Here is a 23750-nt window from a genome sequence, read left to right as displayed (position 1 = left end):
ATTGCCCGGAATAATCCCAAATTTATATTTAATAAAAAGGTCTTTATCTGTTTTGGTCCACCCTGCCTCCAGGTATGGCTGAAGCTTTAAAAGTTTGTAATCGTTGATGATCATCCACAAGTGTGATCTAGTAGCTAGTAAATCCTTGTCCATGATTAGTGATCGTTTTTTTCGCACTCCGATTGAAACATTTTTTAAAAGAAGTGTAAGAGATATTTGAGTCCCATAACTCCACTGCCCCTAGGTCGATTAGTGCCTGGTTTAAGTACCGGCACCCAGTGGCTGCGATGTTTGAGCTGATCTCTTGCCAAAAGGCACAACAGAGCGGATTTTCCTTTGCCAGCTGTAACTGTTTCCAGGCTTTGATGTAGCTAGCATTTCTGTCTATGCTTTGGTTTACATAGCCAAACTCCAGCCTAATTTGTGCTAATGAGGTGTATCCCGGTAGCTGAAATAGGGACCTAAAGACTTTTCCAATGATTTTATTTAGGAAAGTAGCGTCTTGCCCACACAGAGATTCGCTTCCATATCCTAGAGTTGGAATTAGCTTGGTTGCGATGACTTTAAGCAGAGGCCGATAGCTAGGGCCGGTTAGGGATATTTTTAAAGTTTGGAAAGTGAATAATAGCACGTGACCTTTTCTATATAACTCCTGTTTCTGGGGAAAAAAGGAGCCACGTTCGTCAAAAAGTACACCAAGGAATCTGTACTGATTTACTTGTTCCAGAGGGCCCCTTTGTGAGTTCCATTTGATTTTTAAGGATTTTTCACTAATTCTCATTACTTTAGTTTTATCCTGGTTAACTTCCATTCCACTCTGCTCTGCGCATTCAAATATCTTAATCAATCTTAACAATGAGTCTCTGTAGTCCTACTTTAGTTTGGCTCAGGAGAACCACATCGTCGGCGTATAGGAGATTTGAAATAGTCATATCGCTGAGCTTTGGAGAGTGCCCATTTATCCTGTTTAATTCCACAGATAAATCGGATAAGAAGAGATTGAAAAGGTATGGGGCCAGCACACAGCCCTGTTTCAATCCCTGCCTTGTCATTATTTTCCTTGAAAGGAAGGAGCCATCCCCCACCTTGACTCTTACCCATGTGTCTGTATGTAGCTGCTGTATGGCTTTCAATAAAGTCTCCGGTATTCCCCAGGAAGCTAGTTTCCCCCATAAGAGAGGTCGCCGGAACAGATCAAAAGCCGATTTAAAGTCCACAAAACACAGATACAGGGGCTGTTTTTTGTGTTTGCATTTGTCAATAATCATTGATAAGGTTAATATGTTTGCAGCAGTGCCTAGGCCCTTGATAAATCCTGTCTGATTAGGAGGGATAATACTATTTTCTGTTGCCCAGCTACGGAGGTGTTCCAGTAAGAGACCTGCATAGTATTTGGCTTCTACGTCTATTAGAGTTATTAGTCGGTAGTTCTCAGGTTTTGTTTTGTTACCTCCTTTAAATATTGGGTGAATTATCGCTCCTTTCCAGGATTTGGGAATACTTCTTGACGATATGCAATGATTAAAAGTAGGGGCAAGATTTTCACCCCAGTAAGTCGAATCTAGTTTAAACAGATCATTCGGGATCCCGTTGGGGCCGGGAGCACCCCCATTTCTACTTTGTTTTATTAAATTGCTAACTTCTGTTGCTGAGAAAGTTATTTCTTTGTTTTCCTTTTGGACGAAAAGGGATTTTGATATCATTTTCCCTAGGCTTAATTTTTCTGTAGCCACTTCTAAGATTTTATCAACTAGCTTGGATTCATCAAAGTGTTGATTTAAATAGTCAACCCAGATGGGTTCCGGGATATTCGAACTAAACAAAGTGCTCGGGCCTTATTCAATTCATTGACCATTTTCCAAAAACCCTGAGGGGCATATTTATACTCTGTTTGCGCCGGAATTGTGTCGTTTTTTTTGCCGCAAATCCGACGCAAAGCGAACTCCATATTTATACTTTGGCATTAGACCCGTCTAGCGCCAAAGATCTTGGAGTTTGCGTCATTTTTTAGCGTGGACACCTACCTTGCGTTAATGATATGCAAGGTAGGCGTTCCCGTCTAAAAAGTGACTCCAAGGCATGTGCGCCTTATTTAAACTCCTGTGCAAAAATGACGCACGGGAGTGGGCGGGTCAAAAAAAATGACGTCCAGCCGCTTTTGCGTCATTTTTTAATGCCTGGTCAGGGCAGGCGTTAAGGGACCTGTGAGCTCGGAAGGAGCCCAGAGGTGCCCTCCCATGCCCCCAGGGACACCCCCTGCCACCCTTGCCCACCCCAGGAGGACGCCCAAGGATGGAGGGATCCATCCCAGGGAACATAAGGTAAGTTCAGGTAAGTAATTTTTTATTTATTTTTTTGTGGTATAGGGGGGCCTGATTTGTGCCCCCCTACATGCCACTATGCCCAATGACCATGCCCAGGGGACATATGGCCATTGGGCAAGGGGGCATGACTCCTGTCTGTGCTAAGACAGGTGTCATTTCAATGGGGGTTGGGAGTAAAAAAAAAATGTCGCAATTCGGGTTGAGGCAGATTTTTTGCCTCAGACCGACTTGCCCCATTTTTTGACGCCCAAGCTCCATTTTCCCCTACGCCGGCGCTGCCTGGTGTGGGTCATTTTTTTTTACGCACACCAGTCCACAGCGGCGGCTAACGTCATTCAATAAATACGCCGCCCGCATGGTGCTTTGGAATGGCGTTAGCCGGCGTTAAATATTTTGACGCACAACTGCGTTGGCGCAGTTGTGCGTCAAAAAGTATAAATATGGCCCTGAGTATTTTGTTTTTTACTTAGAAATAGGGCTTTTGCCCAGAGGTCTTGATGTTTCTGGTGTTTATGTTCCCATAGTTGTTTCCGATATACATTATTTAGATTTTTTAAGTCAGCCTTAATACAGCCATTTGTCGGGTCTTTATTGTATAATTTCAATACTTTATTTCTTTCTTTCCTTAATTTAATGATATGCGCTGAATAATTTATATTTATGTTTGTATTTGCACCTGCACCTTATTTCCATGTCTCTTTTGTGGTTGATCTACAACAAGACTAACCACAAAATTGTTTAGGAAGAGTGACCAAGTTTCTATTGGGTCCCTGGTTATGTCCATGTTACATTGTGCAAAAATTGCCCTTGATTAGACCCCTATAGATTCCTTTAGTTTTTCGGACCATCAGAGTTTTTTATAGTTTATTGTTGTGACGTCTCCTGGCATGGTTTGTGCAGAGTTATGAGTAGGAGGATCATATCCTATTTCCAGACATTGCTGGCCATGATCACTCATGTCTGATTTTATGATGAAAAACTTTGTAATTAAAGTAAGCAGAAATAGTGAGACCACAGTATAGTCAATTATTGTGTGGGTTTAGTTAGCGTAGCAGGTGGGTGCTGGCGGAGTGTTCTAAGGGTATCTCCCATTTAGAATTCTGAGCCCAAGAGCCTCAAAGTCTTTTACTAGACTGAGTGCTGGCGTACCAGCTTTTCCTCTCTCGATTTCCCCCAAAGAGTGTTGTGGTACAGCCCATAGGTGATCTTGCAAAATGGTTTGTGTATCCCTTTCAAAGGGATTTAATAATTTTTTATTGAAATCCCCAGTTATCAGAAGCTCCAGGGGGCCTAGATCTTGATGGGCAGTTACGATTATTTCTATCAATTTCGATGACATGTATTTTTTGGATTGGGCATCTGGGTGGATGTAAACATGGATTAGGAGGAGGGGGTTTGAATGATCCCTATGCCACCCATTTAGCTTCACTACCAGGAAATCTTTGTTTTCGACATATATTCGAGTACATAATAATTTTAAACCTGCTGAAATGAACGTAGCAAGGCCCCCCTTTGAATGGCCGTACTTTTTCTCTTTATTGCTGGGGAAAAAACCCAATATGCCCATCGATTTCAAAAGGGTTTGTAGCCCAAGTCTCCTGAAGGAGGATGATATGGAAATTCTTCAGTAGGGTTGATGGATCTTTTTGGTTTGTGTTCGGTCTGACCCCGTTTATATTCCATGAGCAGACCTGAAAGGGGGTATTATATCGGTTTGTTAGCATGTTATGCGCCCTGCTACTTACTAGTCAGTGACGTTTTTCTAAATAAGTTAGATCTGATATCTGGCCTGGTTCAGAGTGTACTAAAGGATATATATTAAAAGGAGTGCCCCCTAGAGGGTAACCCTTGGTTTTTCCAATTGCCGACCTAAGAACTGAAATGGGTTTACCTGACTCTTTTAATATTTGTTGGTTTGATGGGTTTTTGTATTCCACTAACGGATCGGGGTAACCAATTTGCTTGGGGGTGCTGAGCTTAATTCCCCATTTTAGAAAGGCACATTTTTCATCAACCACTCTTTTTACCAGAAATGGTGTCCTCCAGGTTGCCTGAGTTGCTTCTTTAGGGACTCCTTAACTTGTCTTTCCCATTGAGACGAACTCTATAGAGATGATATCAGTGGATTTTATATCTTTTAGTGTTGGAGTAACTTGTAGTAGCTTTAATATGTTTCCCCTGTTCAAAATGTCAAATCGCCCCCTAGACTGGTATTGAGGTTCCAGTATTAGTTGTAAACAGTCATTTGACATGCCTGGGTCGAGGCTGCCTATTTCGTCCTCCTGTTCACCAAGTTGGGAGTGCCTTAGATCTTCTACTACTCTGTCAGGCCGTTTTTACTTTATGGTCATTTGCTTTGTTATTAATCTGTTTGAGTAGTCATCCTCCCGAGGTAGTTTTGAAATTTCTCTTTTTTTTCCCTGATATTGGGCTGGTTGGGTTCCAATTTGAGCCCCTTGGGGATAAGCATGTCTCGAGTTGGTGATCCTGATTATTGTGCCCTCTTCTTCAAAAGACCTCCTGCTTATTTTAGGGGTCAGGCTTTTTTTGTCTTTGTTCTCCTGCTGGTATAGGTTTGTAACCTGAGAAGCCATTTCTGATTGGCCTAATTCATATAATATTAGCGTAGTTTGCTGGTTGTTAATTATCATATCCCCCACAGTAGAAGATTGTGGCCCTCATTCTGACCTTGGCGGGCGGCGGAGGCCGCCCGCCAAAGTCCCGCCGTCAGGTTACCGTTCCGCGGTCGAAAGACCGCGGCGGTAATTCTGACTTTCCCGCTGGGCTAGCGGGCGGTCGCCTTCAGGCCGCCCGCCAGCCCAGCGGGAAAGAGGCTTCCACGATGAAGCCGGCTCGGAATCGAGCCGGCGGAGTGGAAGCTGTGCGACGGGTGCAGTTGCACCCGTCGCGTATTTCACTGTCTGCGCAGCAGACAGTGAAATACATTTAGGGGCCCTCTTACGGGGGCCCCTGCAATGCCCATGCCAGTGGCATGGGCACTGCAGGGGCCCCCAGGGGCCCCGCGACCCCCCCTACCGCCATCCGGATCCCGGCGGTCGGACCGCCGAGATCTGGATGGCGGTAGGGGGGGTCGGAATCCCCTCGGCGGCGCAGCAAGCTGCGCCGCCGTGGAGGATTCAATGGGGCGGCGGTACACTGGCGGGAGCCCGCCAGTGGTGCCGGTCCGACCGCGGCTTTACCGCTGCGGTCGGAATCCCCATTGGAGCACCGCCGGCCTGTCGGCGGTGCTCCCGCGGACCTCCGCCCTGGCGGTCTTTGACCGCCAGGGTCAGAATGACCGCCTGTGTGTTTTCCTTTTTTCCTTTTAAGTTTTGGGTCATATGTGTGGTTTGGCCCCCTCTGGTATTAAATATTGGAAAATGTTTATTTGTTGTTAATATTCCCTTTATAGTTGTCGAGGAGTCATTTGACCTGGACATATCGTCTTCTGTGTCCAGGCTTAGGGTGGGACGCAGATTTTTTACCGTTGGGCCCAGTGGAATTACTGCTTTTTTGTTTCTCGCTTTTCTTCGTTGTTTCTTTTGTCTTTTTGTAAGAAACTTCACTGGCTGAGACAGAGTCCCTACTGTTTCGGGGAGGAGAGAGGGGCCTGTATTTACCTTATGGTCTCCAACCTGATCACGTTTAAATTCCTCCTGGGCTTGCGCCACTTTGTCAGTTTGTTTCCTCTGGCACCCATATGCTCCGTTTCCCAAGTTTCTGGAATTCCTTATCTCCCTCTGATCCAAGGGTGGCACTTCGGTTGTGGTTTGTTCATCAGGTCTCATGTTTCAATTGTCTTTGAGGTTCGTAATCAACGAGTTTAGGGCTTCTGGAAGGGAAGCCAACTTGTTGATTATTGGCTCACAGGTGCAGTCATTTATTGTCATTTCAGCAAAATGTTGAGCTCTCTTAATCAGATTGTTTAAATTTGCCAGTTTCTGATCAATGCCTGCTATGGATTTGGCCATAGTATTCAGTGTGTCCACCTGGACATCCATTTTTGAAGACTGGTAAGCTAAAGCATCCAGCGTTAGCTGTGAGGTTTTGAAGAAAATGTCCCATACCGCATCTTGATCCAGTTGTTCCTGGGTGTTTGGTGGTGGAGGGGTATTTTCGTTGTCCTCCTCCTCATCTTCCCTTATTAACCATTTTAATATGAGAGATGCATTTGGGGATCTGGTTCTAAAAAGAGAACTATTCATTTTAATCTCTGAGGGTCCAATTGTATGTAATTGCGGGAGCGCCCCCATATCGTGATTGAAAGACTTATTACAATTGAGCATGGTAGAGCTCAGATCCCGAACTTGACATTGGTGTTTCTCCAGGTTATATTCAGATTCTGAGTGAAGATTTGTTGCATTTATTTTGCTAAGGCCTTGTAACCCTGGGGAAGATTCACTTTGAAAGAAATCAGCTGCTCCTTGAATAATAACATTTACCTCCAACGGGTGTTTGGTACCTAGATCGGGGAAATCGGTTTGGTTTACCAGTGGAGGTAAGTTAGAAGTATCGGAGGAAGGTGAGGATGACCGGAGAGTCAATAAATCCAGATCGTTTAATGTCCAGAACAGCATTTCTCTCTGTCAACAAGTGAGGCAGCATTGCGCTAAGAAGGGTCTGCTGGTTTGGGAGCACAGGAACAACGTTGCAGTGGTAGACACCCATTCTTGCTATGTATGTGTCCTGCTTTCGCTCCATGAACTCCAGATGTTGTGGATCATCCACAGCTGGTTGGCAACCTCCCTGGTGCCATTATGGAAGGGCAGTTGTTTGTGAGTCTGCCTCATAACATCAGCAATGTTAGCCAGGGACTGTTCGAGGCCACGGAGCAGAGAATCGGAGCATCTTGTAGCCGCTGAGATGTCCGTATTGGGACTAAGGCACCAATGGATTGCCCATAGGGTGCCCGCCATGGTCTCCATCCCCACCTGCAACACATCTACCATTTCCCGCTGGACTCCACCCACACAACATTGGAATTCAACCTGGGGGTCCTCGGAGTCCAGGGCTATAGGTGGGCTGGCAGGTGGTGTTTGTTGGGTGTTGGGTGTTGGGTGGAATCTTTGGAGTCCCAGTAACACTGTTGGCCCTTCCTGCAACAGGAGATGGTGTATCAAAGAAGGCCAGGATTTGACAGAGGGTGTCTTGGTAAAGGTTTGGCAGGCTGTCATCCTCAGCAAGAACCTCATCTCGGACAGGCATCTGGTCAGGAGGTATAGGAACATCCTCTGCAATGAGATAGAGATATGTTAATGGTGATCTATGTATCTACCATTTCTGCATGTATGGTAAGTCCTCTACCAGGGTGATTTGCATTATTTTTCATGATGCCTATACTGATTGTGATTTAACATATTGACACCACTACTGAGCACATTGCACCTGGATCCCAGCATGCCTGCATTCCCTCGGCCAGTATTCAGCCCACAGCTCCTGAGCAGGTGATGTGGGTCTGGCCAATAATTAGTTATGATCCTGCCATCTGGCTTTCACATTGTATACTATGGCACTCTGCCTTGTTGTGCTGCCTTGCATGCAGGTGGTGCATTCATGTGTGCAAGGGCTAATTTTTTTCACACATATCCTATACACCTCTACACACCTACCAACCTTGCTACACTGCAGGAATTTGTGAGGGCATATATTTACCATTTATTTATTATTTGTGTATACTGATGTGATTTAATTGCATACAAATTTGGCTTCATATTTGTGGACAGTGGCCACCGTGTACCAAGTCAGAGGAGATGGGCACAGGCACACTAGGTCAGTTGCTAACACTGACAATCACACAGTTGATAATTGCCAGAGTTAGGTATCTGCAGAGTATCACACATCCTTTGACATATGCCACTTACTTGCACGTGTACATGTCTCCTGTGCCACTCCTCATTTTGTGCCAGTGACTCTACTTAATGCTACACAGTGATGGAACCTAGATCATACATTGACTCTCATGTGCTTAAAACACCAACAATATGTGTGACCATGTCCAATGTACTGATATGGATGGCTGTTATTGAGGGCTATGGGTCAAGCCGTATACCCTATGGTAGTAGTGCTGGAATTGGTAACATCCACCTCAGTCTGAACCATTGCTGACTCCTGTGCTTTGAGATAGCAGACTAGTGGTTCCTGTACCTTGACAAATCCCTGTTCCGCATCCTCTGAGACAATTCCCCTTCAGACTCCCTCCTGCTACATTCCACATCTTCACCCAGGACCACATCACATGTAGGATGTTATACCCCAGAAGGCTCTTCTCTGTCATCCCTTCCCAGATGCAACACAAGTATGACACTGTCAGACACAGCAGGGCATGTGTATTGGTCAGGTTGAATTGCAGAACACACAGCCATTCTGACCTCCTTGTTATGCAATGTCTCCCCATTCAGACACAGCGGTGGTTCAACGTACTCAAGCACCATTTGCAATGTCCTGCGCAACCGGGGGGCCACCAGGGCCACCCACGGGTCTCATTTATAAGACTCTCACACATCGACCCTGTTAGAAATGGGGTCCCTAGTTGGCAGAATAAAATAAGGTCAAAACGACAAAGATCCATCAAGCACACATTGAAATATCACTTTTAAAAGGTTTAAAAGAGTCTCAATCCTTAGAAATAAACAGTTATGTTTTTTTTACTCACAGTACCTGGGATGCATCAAATATAAAGATTGCAAAGGGGGAGATGCATGGAAAAATAAGGTGTTACGTTGGATTTTCCGACGTGGCACAGATGATGTGTCGTTTCTTTCCATGCTGCAAGGGGTTTGCATCATTTTTCGGTGCACAGTCTTTGTTCCTCACGGAGATGCAGGGATATTTTGACGCCCAAGGACGATGCATTGAAAATCCTTGACGCACTGGAAGAAGGCATAGGCACTGTGTTGAGCCAGTATGCGCTGTGCCGAATTTCCAGTCGGGCTGCGTTGTTCCAGTTGGCTGTGTGACGATTTCTCGTGGCTGCGTCGAGCCGGTCAGCTTCGTGGCGATTTTGGCAGGCGTTTCATTGATTTTTGCACAAGGAATTTCTTGAATAGGTGATGTCTTTGTTGGCCCTGAGACTTCAGGAACAGGAGGCAAGCTCAATCCAAACCCTTGGACAGTACTTTTTGAGGAAGGCAGAGTCTTTCCAGCAAAGTCAGAGGCCAGCAGGGTAGCAGCAGGGCAACAGCAGCACAGCAGTCCTTCTCTGGAAAGCAGTCCAGATAAGTTCTTTGGGTAGCCAGGCAGCTCCTCTGAAAGGGTGCAAGTATAGGTCTGGAAGTGTCTGAGTTGGTGGGGTCAGAGACCCAGTTTATATACCCAAAAATGCCATTGAAGTGGGGGAGACTTCAAAGAGTGGTTGTGAAGTGCACAAGTTCCCCTTTCAGCCTAGTCCAGTCTGGCTGGGTCCCAGTGTGGAGTTTTTAGTCCAATATGTGAGGGCAGGCCACTGGTCTTTGAAATGTAATTGTCAGGCCCTCCACCCTTCCAGCCCAGGAAGACCCATTCAGTATGCAGATGAATACAGATGTGATTGAGTGTCCTGTGTTTGTGGTTGTCTGGGTGAAATGCACAAGGAAGCTGTCAACCAGCACAGACCAGACGTTGATTGGAGGCAGGCTGTAAGGCACAGATGGTTTTAAGTGCAGAGAAATGCTCACTTTCTAAAATTGGCATTTCTAAAACGGTAATATTAAATCTAACCTCGCCAATCAGCAGGATTTCCTATTACCATTCTGGCTATACTAAATATGACCTGGCTACCCCTTTCGGATCAGAATCTACCACTCATAAAGTATATAAGGGCAGTCATAATGCTTGTCTATGAAAGGAGCAGGCCTCACAGTAGTGGAAAACTAATTTAGGAGTTTTGCACTACCAGGACATATAAAACACATATGTACATGTCCTGCCTTTTACCTACATAGCACCCTGCCCCATGTGTTACCTAGGGCCTACCTTAGGGGTGACTTATATGTGGAAAAATGGGACTTTAAGGCTTGGCAAGTACTTTTAAATGTCAAGTCGAAGTGTCAGGAAAACTGCACACACAGGCCTTGCAATGGCAGGCCTGAGACATGGTTAAGGGGCTAGTTAAGTGCTGCAGGCCAACTAGTAGCATTTAATTTACAGGCCCTGGGCACATGTAGTGTCCTTTACTAGGGACTTATGAGTAAATAAAATATGCCAATTTGGGATGAACCAATGTTACCATGTTTAAGGGAGAGAGCATGTGCACTTTAGCACTGGTTAGTAGTGGTAAAGTGGGCAGAGTCATAAAACAGTGTCAGAAAAGTGGAGGGAGGTAGGCAAAAAGTTGGGGGAGGACCACCCTAAGGCTGTCAGGTCTAACAGGCCAAATGCATCAAATGTGTTACGCTACCCTACGATCCCCTAATGACACCATGGATGCGCTGTATTTAGAGTACAGAGCTTCATGGTGCTTATTTTCACAGATGCGTCACAAATTCTGACGCATCTGTTGGTGCTAAACTCATGCATTGCTGGGCAACCGACAAAAAAAATGACCCTACTCCAGCAATGCGAGAAGGCCCCAAAGAGAAAATCTCTGTATCAATTTTACACCTACCCTAGGCAGGTTGTAAAATTCTGACATAGTGAAGTTGCAGAATGAAGCAGTGAAATTTCACTGCAATAGCTCTGGGGGCTTTGCACCTACCTTACATCCATTATACCTGGCGCAGGTATAATGTAATGCAAGGGTTTATAATCTGATGCATTAGGCTCAATGCACCAGTTTGTAAATTTGGAGCAGTGTAGAGCACTGCTAGCACCGCCGCTGCATCACAAAAAAATGATGCAACAGTGGCACAAAGGCCTTGTAAATGAGGAAAAATATCTTTTGTTTCAACCCACATGGTGCTCTGGTGTGCATTGCTTGCATTCACCCCAACCCAGTTGGATTTAGTACATGGCACGACTTCTGGGGGTCCCTACCATGGCAGCTGACATCTGTGTGGTCTCACCCCACACTTCAGGACAGGTGCGTGCTATGTATTGTCATAGCAGTTAAAACACACATGGCTTTTGGCATGTGCCTATGTGTTGTTACTTCACATGCCCCACACCTGACCCCCACCTCAGGTGTGCTGTTTCTCCTCTGACAAGCCCATTCCATTTAATTGCATTACATTCGACATTTGTGTGCATGAGCCCAAATAAGACACAGTGGCCTTATGGTGCAAGGTGGCCTTCACTGTCAACGTCAGGTTTTGCAGGGTTCAAATGTCCATGCATGATGTGTTGTTCCAGTCCATGTTTTTAACTGAAGTGGGGGACTTGTAGTTCTGGTGACTCATGTTGTACATTCCACTACATGTGTAAAAAGGTGGACCTGGACCGGTGCTGCACTTCACACATGTAATGAAGAAACATTAGAGAACAGTGTGACTGCCACTTCTGTACTTTCTAATAGGACATGAGCCATATTCCTGCCCTTTGCCCTGCACACAGTGCAGTCGAGTGCTGGGACATAGCTAGCTGCACTACACGTGACATTTTTGCCCCATCCATGGCATAAGATTCAGCCGTACCAAAGTACATGTTATTTTGATGTATTGCTGCTGCAACACAGCAATGCTCTACTTCTTACAAATATGGCCCCTGGTTCCCGCCCGGCCCGAAGTCTGCAGCTGAGCTCATTACGCCACATCCTCTCCCCTCAGAATGCACTAAGATGAACCTTTTGTTTTGTATGGATGCTGTCCAACGTGGGAAGGTGTAATACTTAATTAGAAAACATTTGAATCGTCAAGTGTGTGAGTTGCTATTTCCTCATGGAGACTAAAATCACCTAGAAAGACCTACTCATGATTGGAGAGGAGCTGATCAGTAATAACATTACAGAATTAAAAATAAAAATGCAGAATGTGAGAAATCACACAGGAGAGGAGTGAGAGGGAACAGGGAGTGGTATAAAGAAATGTACAAGCCCAGTGTCTGACATATGCATAGTTGGAAGGTCTCACAAACCAAGAACACTTCCAGGATTTACTGCTCATCTTCCAGGTAGGCTTTTAAATAAGGCTTTATGTCTATCCAAATAATTTGTGAAAATGTAAAAATATTTATATACTTTTTTTTTTTCTACTTCAAGATGGAGGTCATCAGTCGCAAGTCCTGTTTGTAGTGCATTGTGTATATTTGGTCGGTAAAGGGGATGTCCAGTAAGCCCCTGAAATAACTGCTGAGTTCCTTTTATAACTGACAATTTTAGTCCTCCTTGGCTTTTTAGAAAAGAGTGGCACTTTGACACATGTAGGCCCTCATTATGACATTAGCAGTAAATACCACTTACCGTCACGCTGACGGCTTCCAACTTGCTGCTACAGTGACGGATAGCCGGTCACAATATTATGACACACATACACCAATCCGACAGAATTCAGCCACATACACAAATCCAGACCAAAGGTCAGTTCAAAACCCATACTGTTACACCAACAAAACAACGTCCATCACATTATGACCCACGAATCACCATGGAGGACATTCAACGGCCATAAACCATTGGCGGTACATACTGCCGCGCTCAGAATGGACACCCATACAAAATAACACTACATTGGCCAATACCAAAAACACACACCTGACACTCATACACATACCACACCCACACAACCACACCACAATAAAACACACACCCACAATACCCACAACAATTTACAGACAACAATTGCTGCCAGGATATTGACATGAAGGGCACATAGACAACTAGACACACACACCACATACACTCATACATCCCTCACGCACCCCACATCACACACCCCACCACATTACCCAACACACCCTCACCAACACACATCACACAACACCCATGGCACCACAAAGGCACCCCGTTTCACTGAGGAAGAGTTAAGGGTCATGGTGGAGGAAATTGTCAGGGTAGAGCCACAGCTGTTTGGAGCACAGGTACAGCAGATATCCATTGCATGGACGATGGAGCTATGGCGGAGAATCGTGGACAGGGTCAATGCCGTGGGACAGCACCCAAGAACAAGGGACGCCATCAGGAAGAGGTGAAACGCCCTGTGGGGGAAGGTACACTCCATTGTAGCAAAATACTACCTCACCATACAGAGGACTGGCGGCGGACCCCTACAGCTCACAGCATGGGAGGAGCAGTATAGGAGGCTGGCCTGGCTTATAGTGGGTACCTGATGGTACTTACACCTTGTGCCAGGTCCATTTATCCCTTATTAGTAGATTAGTAGTGTTGTAGCAGCTTAGGCTGATAGAGGTAGCTATAGCAGGGCAGCTTAGGCTGAACTAGGAGACATGCAAAGCTCCTACTATGCCACTTATATCATATAGCATTATATCATAAGAATCACAATACTCAGAGTTACTAAAAATAAAGGTACTTTATTTTAGTGACAACGTGCCAAAAATATCTCAGAGGATATACTCCCTTTGGAGGTAAGTAAAATACACACAATATACATACAAACCAAAATCAGGTAAGTAAACAGTTAGAAAAGTAGTGCAAACACTGTGGAATACAATAGGATGCAATAGGCCTAGGGGCAACACAAACCATCTACTAAGAAAGTGGAATGCGAACTACTTAGGGACCCCAGGCCTAGTGTAGTGTGTAGAGGGTTGCTGGGAGTGTAAGAAAACACTAAGGGTGTCCAAGATACTCCACTCCAAGACCCTGAAAAGTAGGAGTAAAGTTACCCTACTACCCCAGAAACACACTAAAGTTGTGATAGGAGATTCTGCAAGGACAACAACTGATTTGCAAAGCACTGAAGATGGATTCCTGGACCTGAGGATCTATAAAGGAAGGGGGCCAAGTCCAAGAGTCACAAAAGTGTCCAGGGGGGCAGGAGCCCACTAAAGCCCGGATGAAGATGCAAAATGGCTGCCTCTGGGTGGAAGAAGCTGAAGATTCTGCAACAAGGAAGATGCCAGGAAATTCTCCTTTGCACAGAAGATGTCACACAGCGTTCTGGAGGATGCAGAGTTGTTTCCACATAGAAAGACTGCAAACAAGCCTTGCTAGCTGCAAAGGTCACGGTTGAAGAAAGTGGGTGCTGCCTGGGCCCAGGAAGGACCAGGAGGTTGCCCCTTGGAGGAGGAGACAGAGGAGGCACTCAGCAACACAGAGAGCTACAATGTTGCTGGTAGTTTTCTTGCTACTTTGTTGTGCTTTTGCAGGCGTCCTGGAGCAGTCAGCGGTCGATCCTTGGCAGAGGTCGAAGAGGGAGATGCAGATGAACTCTGGTGAGCTCTTGCATTCATTATCTGACGAGAAACCCACAGGAGAGACCCTAAATAGCCCTCAGAGGAGGATTGGCCACCTAGCCAGGTAAGCACCTATCAGAAGGAGTCTCTGATGTCACCTGCTGCCACTGGCCGCTCCATTGTGCCCTCACACCTCTGTATTCAAGATGGCAGAGGTCTGGGACACACTGGAGGAGCTCTGGGCACCACCCCTGGGGTGGTGATGGACAGGGGAGTGGTCACTCCCCTTTCCTTAGTCCAGTTTCATGCCAGAGCAGGGGCTGGGGGGATCCCTGAACCAGTGTAGACTGGTTTATGCAAGGAAGGCACCATCTGTGCCCTTCAAAGCATTCCCAGAGGCCAGGAGAGGCTACTCCTCTCTGGCCTTTTACATCTATTTCCAAAGGGAGAGGGTATAACACCCTCTCTCAGAGGAAATCCTTTGTTCTGCCTTCCTGGGACTGGGTTGCCCAGACCCCAGGAGGGCAGAAGTCTTGTCTGTGGGGTGGCAGCAGCAGTAGTTGCAGTGAAAACCCCAGAGAGCTGGTTTGGCAGTACCCGAGGTCCATGCTGGAGCCCTGGGGATGCATGGGATTGGCCCCCAATACCAGATTTGGCATGGGGGGACAATTCCATGATCTTAGACATGTTACATGGCCATAGTCGGAGTTACCATTGTGAAGCAACATATAGGTATTGACCTATATGTAGTGCACATGTGTAATGGTGTCCCCGCACTCACAAAGTCTGGGGAAATTGCCCTGAACTATGTGGGGGCACCTTGGCTAGTGCCAGGGTGCCCTCACACTTAGTAACTTTGCACCTAACCTTCACTAAGTGAGGGTTAGACATATAGGTGACTTATAAGTTACTTAAGTGCAGTGTAAAATGGCTGTGAAAACAAGTGGACGTTATTTCACTCAGGCTGCAGTGGCAGTCCTGTGTAAGAATTGTCTGAGCTCCCTATGGGTGACAAAAGAAATACTGCAGCCCATTGGGATCTCCTGGAACCCCAGTACTCTAGGTACCTAGGTACCATATACTAGGGAATTATAAGGGTGTTCCAGTGTGCCAATCAGAATTGGTAAAAATTGTCACTAGCCTGCAGTGACACTTTTAAAGGCAGAGAGAGCATAAGCACTGAGGTTCTGATTAGCAGAGCCTCAGTGACTCAGTTAGGCACTACACAGGGAACATACATTCAGGCCACAAACTATGAGCATTGGGGTCCTGGTTAGCAGGGTCCCAGTGAGACATATAAAACACCCTGACAAATACTCACAAACAGGCCAAAGGTTGGGGTAACAAGGCTAGAAAGAGGCTACTTCCCTACAAGCAGGTACTGCAATACTGCTTTCTGATGGACTCGCTGGAGTATCTGGAGGACTGGACACTGGTATGTCAACATTTACTAATCATCACTCCCATACCTGCATGCCATCACACCCCCTCACCCTTACTCCCATCACTCCACACCATCCCACACACTGCACCTACACATATGACTAACCACAATGCCAAGCTCTGCATGCTATACCAATGCATGGACAGCCCTCCCAGCCCTGCATGGACAACCGTCACCAAAGCATGTACAGCAAAGGGAAACAAACAATCCCATAATACATCATCATACACAAGCAAAAGCTGGGAGGGTAAAACCAACCATGGGGGGAAGCTAGGGAAGTACAAATGTCACACACTTGAAGCATAATACATCATTTACATCCCCACAGGTACCCCAGCCAGTGTCAATGGAGAGGAGGTGCCACCACTATTCAGTCCCCCAACAGAAGAGGCCCCCAGTGATGACAGTAACTCTGGACTTTAGTATCTGGAGGACCTCCCTGGCCCATCAGGAACCACTGGCAGTCAGTCACCCAAGCCCACTCACAGACCACCACAGAGCCTTCCCCATCAGGAACCAACACCACAGCACCTACCCAAGGTACCCACACCTCTGTCCCCAGGACACGTCAATCAGCAGTGTGCCCACCTATATAGGTACCTCAGCCCACACCTTGCCCACAAGACAATCAGGGACCTGGGGTCAGGGCAGTGGGCACACCATTCAGGGGACAGAGACACAGGCCAATAGGGACACTGTGAGGACTGCTGTGCAACAGGGGGAGGACAGGACCATGGAACCGACTCTCCAGGAGGCACTCTCCGAGATCCTGGGAGCCTACCATCATTCCCAGGGATAGGGTATGGTGGACCATGTGTGTGAGAGGCTGGACTGTTTGTTTAATAGGGTTCTCCTGTATGTATTACCTCTGCAGGTCAGCGCCCATCAGAAGATGGGATTATGGCATGCCATCGTCAAGGACGTGCAGACCCTGGGGGTCTATAGCAGGCGGAGCATCCACTGTCACAAACGGTGGGAGGACCCGAGACACCGGGCATGGAAGACCGCGGAGGCCCAGCTGGGAATGGCCTCCCAACGAGGAAGGGGTGCCCATCGGACCCTGACCCCCCCTGATGGCCCGCATACTGGTGGTGGCTTAACCTGAGATGGAGGGGCGCTTGAGGGAATCACAGCAGCCACAAAGGGGTGAGTACAATGGGTATAATTACAACTTATGGCTGGTGGGGTGGTATCCGGGTGGTGGTTGTGTGTTATTGGGAGCCCTTAAGGCCAGGCCAGACATAGCAGCATAGGTCCTCTGAAGGGTAATGGTTGCATGGCAAATACGGTAACCTAGCTTGTTAGTATTCACTTCTAGACAGGGATGCGTGGGTCCCAGGTGTACTGCAGTTGGCCGTGTGTGCTCCTCATGCCTTGGTGGCTAGCCATTTCACTGGTAGTGCAATGCATATTGCGTAGGCCTGTTCCCTGTGTGAGAGGGTGCTGTATACGCCAACAGTGGTGTTGGCACAGTCATTGACCCAATGTATCATTTGTCTCTCTCCCCCTCTTTCTTGTTTTGTCATCCTGTCCTTGTGTGCATTAGCATCATCTGGCGGAGGAACAGAAGTACCGGCGACAGAGGGAGCTGCATCCCACAGGACCCTGGAGGTGGAGTCCACCGACGCCGAGGGAACAAGTGGGACGGAGGGCAACGGGAGCACCACAGTGGATACAGGAGGGAACAACACAGACTCTGATACCTCCTCCGATGGGAGCTCCCTGGTGGTGGCGGACACCTCTGTGACTACCCCACCTGCAGGGACAGCCACCACCCCGTACCAGCACCGCCCTCCCAGTAGCCCCTCAGTGAGTTGCCCGTGCCCGCTCACCCAGGAGGGCGGCCATTTCCTTCGCCCCAGGCATCTCAGGCCCTGCCCCAGTCAGCCCTCCTGCCCTGAGTGAGGAGGCTATTGACCTCCTGAGATCCATCTCTGTAGGGCAGTCAACCATTGTGAATGCCATCCAGGGGCTGGCATCCCAGATGCAGCAATGCAATGCATTTCTGGAGGGCATTCATGGTGGTTTGGCAGCCCACCAGAGATAGTTTCAGGCTCTGTTCTCCTCTCCTATGGCAGCCATTGTCCCTGTTTCTACCGTCTCCCCTCCAACTACCACTTCCCGGTCCCATTCTCCTCAACCCCAACCCATCCCAAGCACACAAGCAGATGAGCAGGTACACAAGGCAACACACAAGAGTGGCACAGGCAAACACACAAACAACATTTCGTTGCAGACACGACAAGGTCCACAGCCTCCACTGTCTCCCCTCCTGCTCCTCCTCCTCCTCCACCTCTCTCCCAGTTACATCCACACTCATACCTGCATGCACTACATATACATCCACTATCAGCAACACCACACCAAGCAGAGCACACACCTCAATGGCATACACCCCCACAACATCCATTCACTCATCCCCTGTGTCCTCTCCCACTGTGTCTGTCCTCCCTCCTAAAGGACACAAACGCAAGCACTCAGACACCCAACAGCCATCCACCTCACATCAGCATACAGCCCATGCAGCTGCACCCAAGTCCAGCAGACATATACCTCCAACAACCACTCCCTCATCCTCTACTCCCATTACTTCTCCCTCCTCCCACCCCAACGTCCTTAAAAAGCTTTTCCTTTCCCAAATTGACCTCTTCCCTATCCCCTGTCTTGCACGTATGGGCAGGATACCAAGGACACAGCCCAGCACCTCATTCAAACAGTCCACGGGGACAGTGGTAGCACCATCTACTCGTGGTGGTAAGGATACCAGACCTGCGATACTGAAGGGGAAGGAGCCAGCACCATCAGGGATGAAAGGGAAGAGTCCTGCACTGGCTTTGAGAAAGGGGAAGGAGCCAACACCAGCTGTGAGGAAGGGGAAGGTGCCTACATCAGCTGTGAGGAAGGGGAAGGAGCCTGCACCAGCTGTGAGAAAGGGGAAGGAGCCTGAACCAACTGCGAAGAAGGGGAAGGAGTCTGCACCAGCTGTGAGGAAGGAGAAGGAGCCTGCACCACCAGATAGAGAGGGGAAGAGCCCATCCGCCCCTGCCAGGAAGGGTAAGGGATCCCTGACCCATGAACAGGAGGAGACGAGGCACTCTACGCCAGCAGAAGCTGTCAGGCTAACACTGCCACCACCACCAGCTGTCACAGGTCCCCCACCACCAGCTGTGGGTGTGTAGCCATCAGTGAGTGCAGGGGCTGCCCAGGAGCCTCCTCCAACCACTACTACCATGCAACCATCAGTGAGTGCAGGGGCTGCCCAGTAGCCTCCTCCATCCACTACCACCATGCAGCCATCACCGCCGGCAGACGCCATGTAGTTCACCCTCCAGGGGCTACAGGGCGGGCTGCCCTCTTCAGCACCAGTGGGAAAGACACCCACTCCAGAGACTGTGGCCTTGCACTCCCCAGGACAAAGCAATGGGCATGTTGCCCCCTCCAGAACCAGTGGGAAAGTCACCCACTTGAGAGACTGGCCTTGCACTCCCCAGGAGAAAGCAATGGGCATGTTGCCCCCTCCAGAACCAGTGGGAAAGACATCCACTCGAGAGACTGTGGCCTTGCACTCCCCAGGACAAAGCAAAGAGCATGTTGCCCCTTCCAGAACCAGTAGGCTTGTTCCCGCATCCAGCTGAGGTGCACCCCGAGGTGCCTGCCTATTTGCAAACTGATGCCCCTGCAGTGTTCTATCCAGATGTGGTCAGGATTTGAGTTGGGCCTTAGACTGTATCCTGTGGCCAAGTGGGCACTTTGAACTTTGGACTGGGCAGTGTCCCTTTGTGTACATGTGTACATATCTGTTTCATTGACAAATCGAATTATTAAATTTGATGTTGATTTGATTACAATAATTTTAGTCAATTCCTGTTGTCCTTGCATTATTCTGCTGTTTTTTGGGGTTGTGTGTATGGTGTGTGTGTGTAGGGTGTGTGTGGTGCGTGTGTGTCACTCTTGTTTTCCTCCCACCCTCCCTTGTGTGCTAGGTGGCTGTACTCACCGTCGTCTGCGGCGTTGGTGTTCCAGGTGGAACATAACATAGAAGATCATCGGAAAAACATGCAGTTCGGGTTCCATGGCGGCATGGTTCTTCCCTGTGTCTCCAATGGTGAGTCCTTTGACTTCTGAGCTCTGTTTCCACCAGGCTTTTGTTGGCGTTGGTACCGCCCCGTAAAAGGTGGCGGTTTGCAGGGTCAAAATATGGTGGGCGGTACTTTGACTTCTGCCTGGCTGTTGGTGACTACCGCCGTCGTGGCTGTTGTTTCCACCCAGGCGGTTGGTGTAGGTGTAGTACATTGGCTGTATACAGGAGTTATCATTGCCATGGCCATAATTTGGCAGTACTTACCGCCAGCCTGTTGGCGGTATTACTGCCACTTTATCACCCACCACCAGGGTCGTAATGAGGGACTAAGTTGTGATATTGCCAGGGGCACTTTGACTGGGGAAACTAAAGTTTTTGAGCTTGTGGCTTGGTGATGTACGAACGCTGTGCTGCTGGCATTACATTTCAATTTAATAGCTTAAAAAAAGATAAATTTGTATCCCCTTTGTACCTTACACTTTCTGTGTTGCAGCTCTTCCTTCGCAGTCATCTAAGTTAAATGCAGACCCCTCACAGGTACTTCTGCACAGCTTATGTTAACCACATGTAGCATGTTGCAAGGAAAATTGTGGCCATCAACCCCTTTATTATCCAAGTCCAGTCTGTATTTTTCATATTTTTAGAAAAAGAATGAGATTAAAAGTCCCAGATTGCATGACGATATGTTAGTGAGTATGAATAAACACTTCTGCAGCATTGCAACTATTTTAATGTTGTTTCTAGACAATTCAGTTATATAAAGAAGGTAATTTCGGACATAATAAAGGGGAAATGTACTAAACAAGTATTGGTAAAGCCTATTAGAATTGCAGTCTACAGCCTTTTGTTTTTGTCAATGCTTGTTTTGCTTTATCATTGCTTTTGCAAAGCTTTATTGATGGAGAGGTTGCCTGGCCCTCATCGATCTAAATAAAAAACATTGTCCCAGATTTATCAAGGTTTTAAATCGTCCTTGCGATCCCAGGGGGACGCAAAACATAAGTGAGATTTATCAAGCCACCTTCACGACTTGATTAATCTAAAGTAGCGCAAAGCAGTGCAGATCGCTGCCTTGCGTTACTCTGCCCTAGGGAGACACTCCATGGGTGGAGTGTGAGTGTTCCCCTCATAGCCAGTTATGGATTTTGGCACATTCCCAGATTTACAATTAGTGGTAGACCAAGGAATGCATCAAAATGCGACGCCTTCCCAGGGGAGACATAGCAAGGAGAAATATCTTGATTTCTCTTTGTCTTTTTTCCTCTTTCTATGCATGTTGCATTCTGCAGCACACACAGAAGGACGAAAATGCCTCTCAGGATTGTTTTTGTGCAAGAAGGTGCCCCTTTTTTCACAAAAACAATTCTACCTACAACCCAGGCACCCTTGCACCATTATGCAAAGGTGCTTGCCTTAGCACTAGGCATCCAAAAATGCGCCAGTGCAAGGAAAGGACAGGAATGCACAGTATATTGGTAAAAAAAGGTACATTCCTGCCCTTTCACACAGCACAGCAAGGGAGTGTGTTGCGTGAAAAATTATAAATCTGGCCCACTGTCTTAAAGCAAACATTATTTTTTGGTCTCAAATAGCACACATTGCCATCATAGTGCCTGGCACTTAAGATAACTTCTTTATGTGTAAATATTTTCTTTGTGAAAGGACAGAATGCTGGTACTCACAGTGAATGTAGCCAATGACTAAAGTGGGTTTACCCACTGACTCCTGCTGCATGCTCTAACGTGCAAAATAAAAATGTGAATGCAACAAAAACATACCAATGGATGGTGAGGGCTAACTTAAAGTCTGTCTAAGTAACTATATTATGCATATAAATTTAGTAAAATCAAAATGTCTTGGCTAATGCCAGATCTTAAAATAGCATAAAGCAATGTGTCAGAAATATTTTGTAAAGTTCTGTTTCTTTTGTAAAGCACTCTAATGCCATTGCCCCAAGTTCACGGTATATGAACCTGAACAAAAATGTCAAGAGATGGCAGTACCAGTCCAGTCATAGGCTCATCATAGGAACGAACAGGTGCGAGTCTGTTCTTCTTGGCAGCCCAACATGGTCTGCAGTGCCATGCCACCTCACTTCCAGCTCATGCTTCCTGGATGAAATGCAAATGTGTGCTACAAGTTAACCTGCAAATGTAAAGGATAAAATATGCAAATATAAAGGACGTTTGGGAGCCACTTCAGACTTTAATTGATCAAATCACTTGAAGATTTATGATGACAAATATTTGTTCTTTTTAAGTGGTAGTGCAAGGAGTTAACAACTGGGCTGTGAAGCGCATGCTTTTAATTGTAATTGTATTTACATAGTGCTTACAACCCCTGAGAAGGTGATGAAGGGACAGCTACTAAAACAATTGTATGACATTTGGGCCCATATTTATACTTTTTGACGCTAAACTGCGCTAACGCAGTTTAGCCTCAAAAAGTTTTGCGCCGGCTAACGCCATTCTGAAGCGCCATGCGGGCGCTGTATTTATTGAATGGCGTTAGCCGGCGCAAGCAGACCGGCGCTGCCTGGTGTGCGCGAGAAAAACCACGTACACCAGGCAGCGCCGGCGTAGGGGGAAAATGGCGCATGGGCGTCTTAAAATGGGGCAAGTCAGGTTACGTCGAAAAAATCGTCGTAACCCGACTTGCGCCATTTATTTTCGACGCCCATCCCCCATCAACATGACTCCTATCATTGTAAAGATAGGAGTCATGCCCCCTTGCCCAATGACCATGCCCAGGGGACTTCTGTCCCCTGGGCATGGTCATTGGGCATAGTGGCATGTAGGGGGGCACAAATCAGGCCCCCCTATGCCAAAATAAATTATTTAAAAAAAAAAAAAAAAATACTTACCTGAATGTCCCTGGGGTGGGTCCCTCCAGCCTTGGGTGTCCTCCTGGGGTGGGCAAGGGTGGCAGGGGGGGTCCCTGGGGGCAGGGGAGGGCACTCTGGGCTCATTTTGAGCCCACTTGTCCCTTAACGCCATGCCTGACCCAGGCGTTAAAAAGCGGCGCAAATGCGCCGTTTTTAGCCACGCCCACTCCCGGGCGTCGCTTTTGCCCGGGAGTATAAATACCACGTAAAGGCCTGGGAGTCATTTTTTAGACGGGAACGCCTCCCTTGCATATCATTAACGCAAGGAAGGGGTTCACGCTAAAAAATTACGCACATTCCGGGAACTTTGGCGCTATTCGCCTCTAACACCATAGTATAAATATGGCGTTAGTTGGCGTTAGTTTTGCGTCGAAATTGCGTCAAAAAAAACGACGCAATTTCGGCGCAAACGGAGTATAAATATGGCCCCTGGTCTGGTACTACTTAATATACATTTTGGAAGCACTATTTCATTGTAATACTGCACATCTTGTAGCAGTCCATTTTATACTGTGTGTAATGCAAGCATAAAATAATGACATACATATTCAAAGTGCTTTCTGTCACAGGCTGTGACCTCGTAGAACTGAAAATACACGTCACTATTCTCCACTGTACCAAGGTTTAATTCTATTGCTCTCTGGTTACACACAGCGCATTAACTAATAGAGGTTTCATAATGCACTACAGTGCATTTCCCACTAATTACCAACTTTCTTTTATTTATTTTTCATTTCAGCTGGCTGTTATTTTATATTTAGCTACCTGATGATGAAAGACATTAAAAAAACGGTACAGAATATGTGGGGCTTA

The sequence above is a fragment of the Pleurodeles waltl genome, chromosome 4_2 (genome assembly GCF_031143425.1).
Source record: "Pleurodeles waltl isolate 20211129_DDA chromosome 4_2, aPleWal1.hap1.20221129, whole genome shotgun sequence".
In the NCBI taxonomy this organism is placed as follows: Eukaryota; Metazoa; Chordata; class Amphibia; order Caudata; family Salamandridae; genus Pleurodeles; species Pleurodeles waltl.
Note: the sequence above shows the minus strand (reverse complement) of the source record.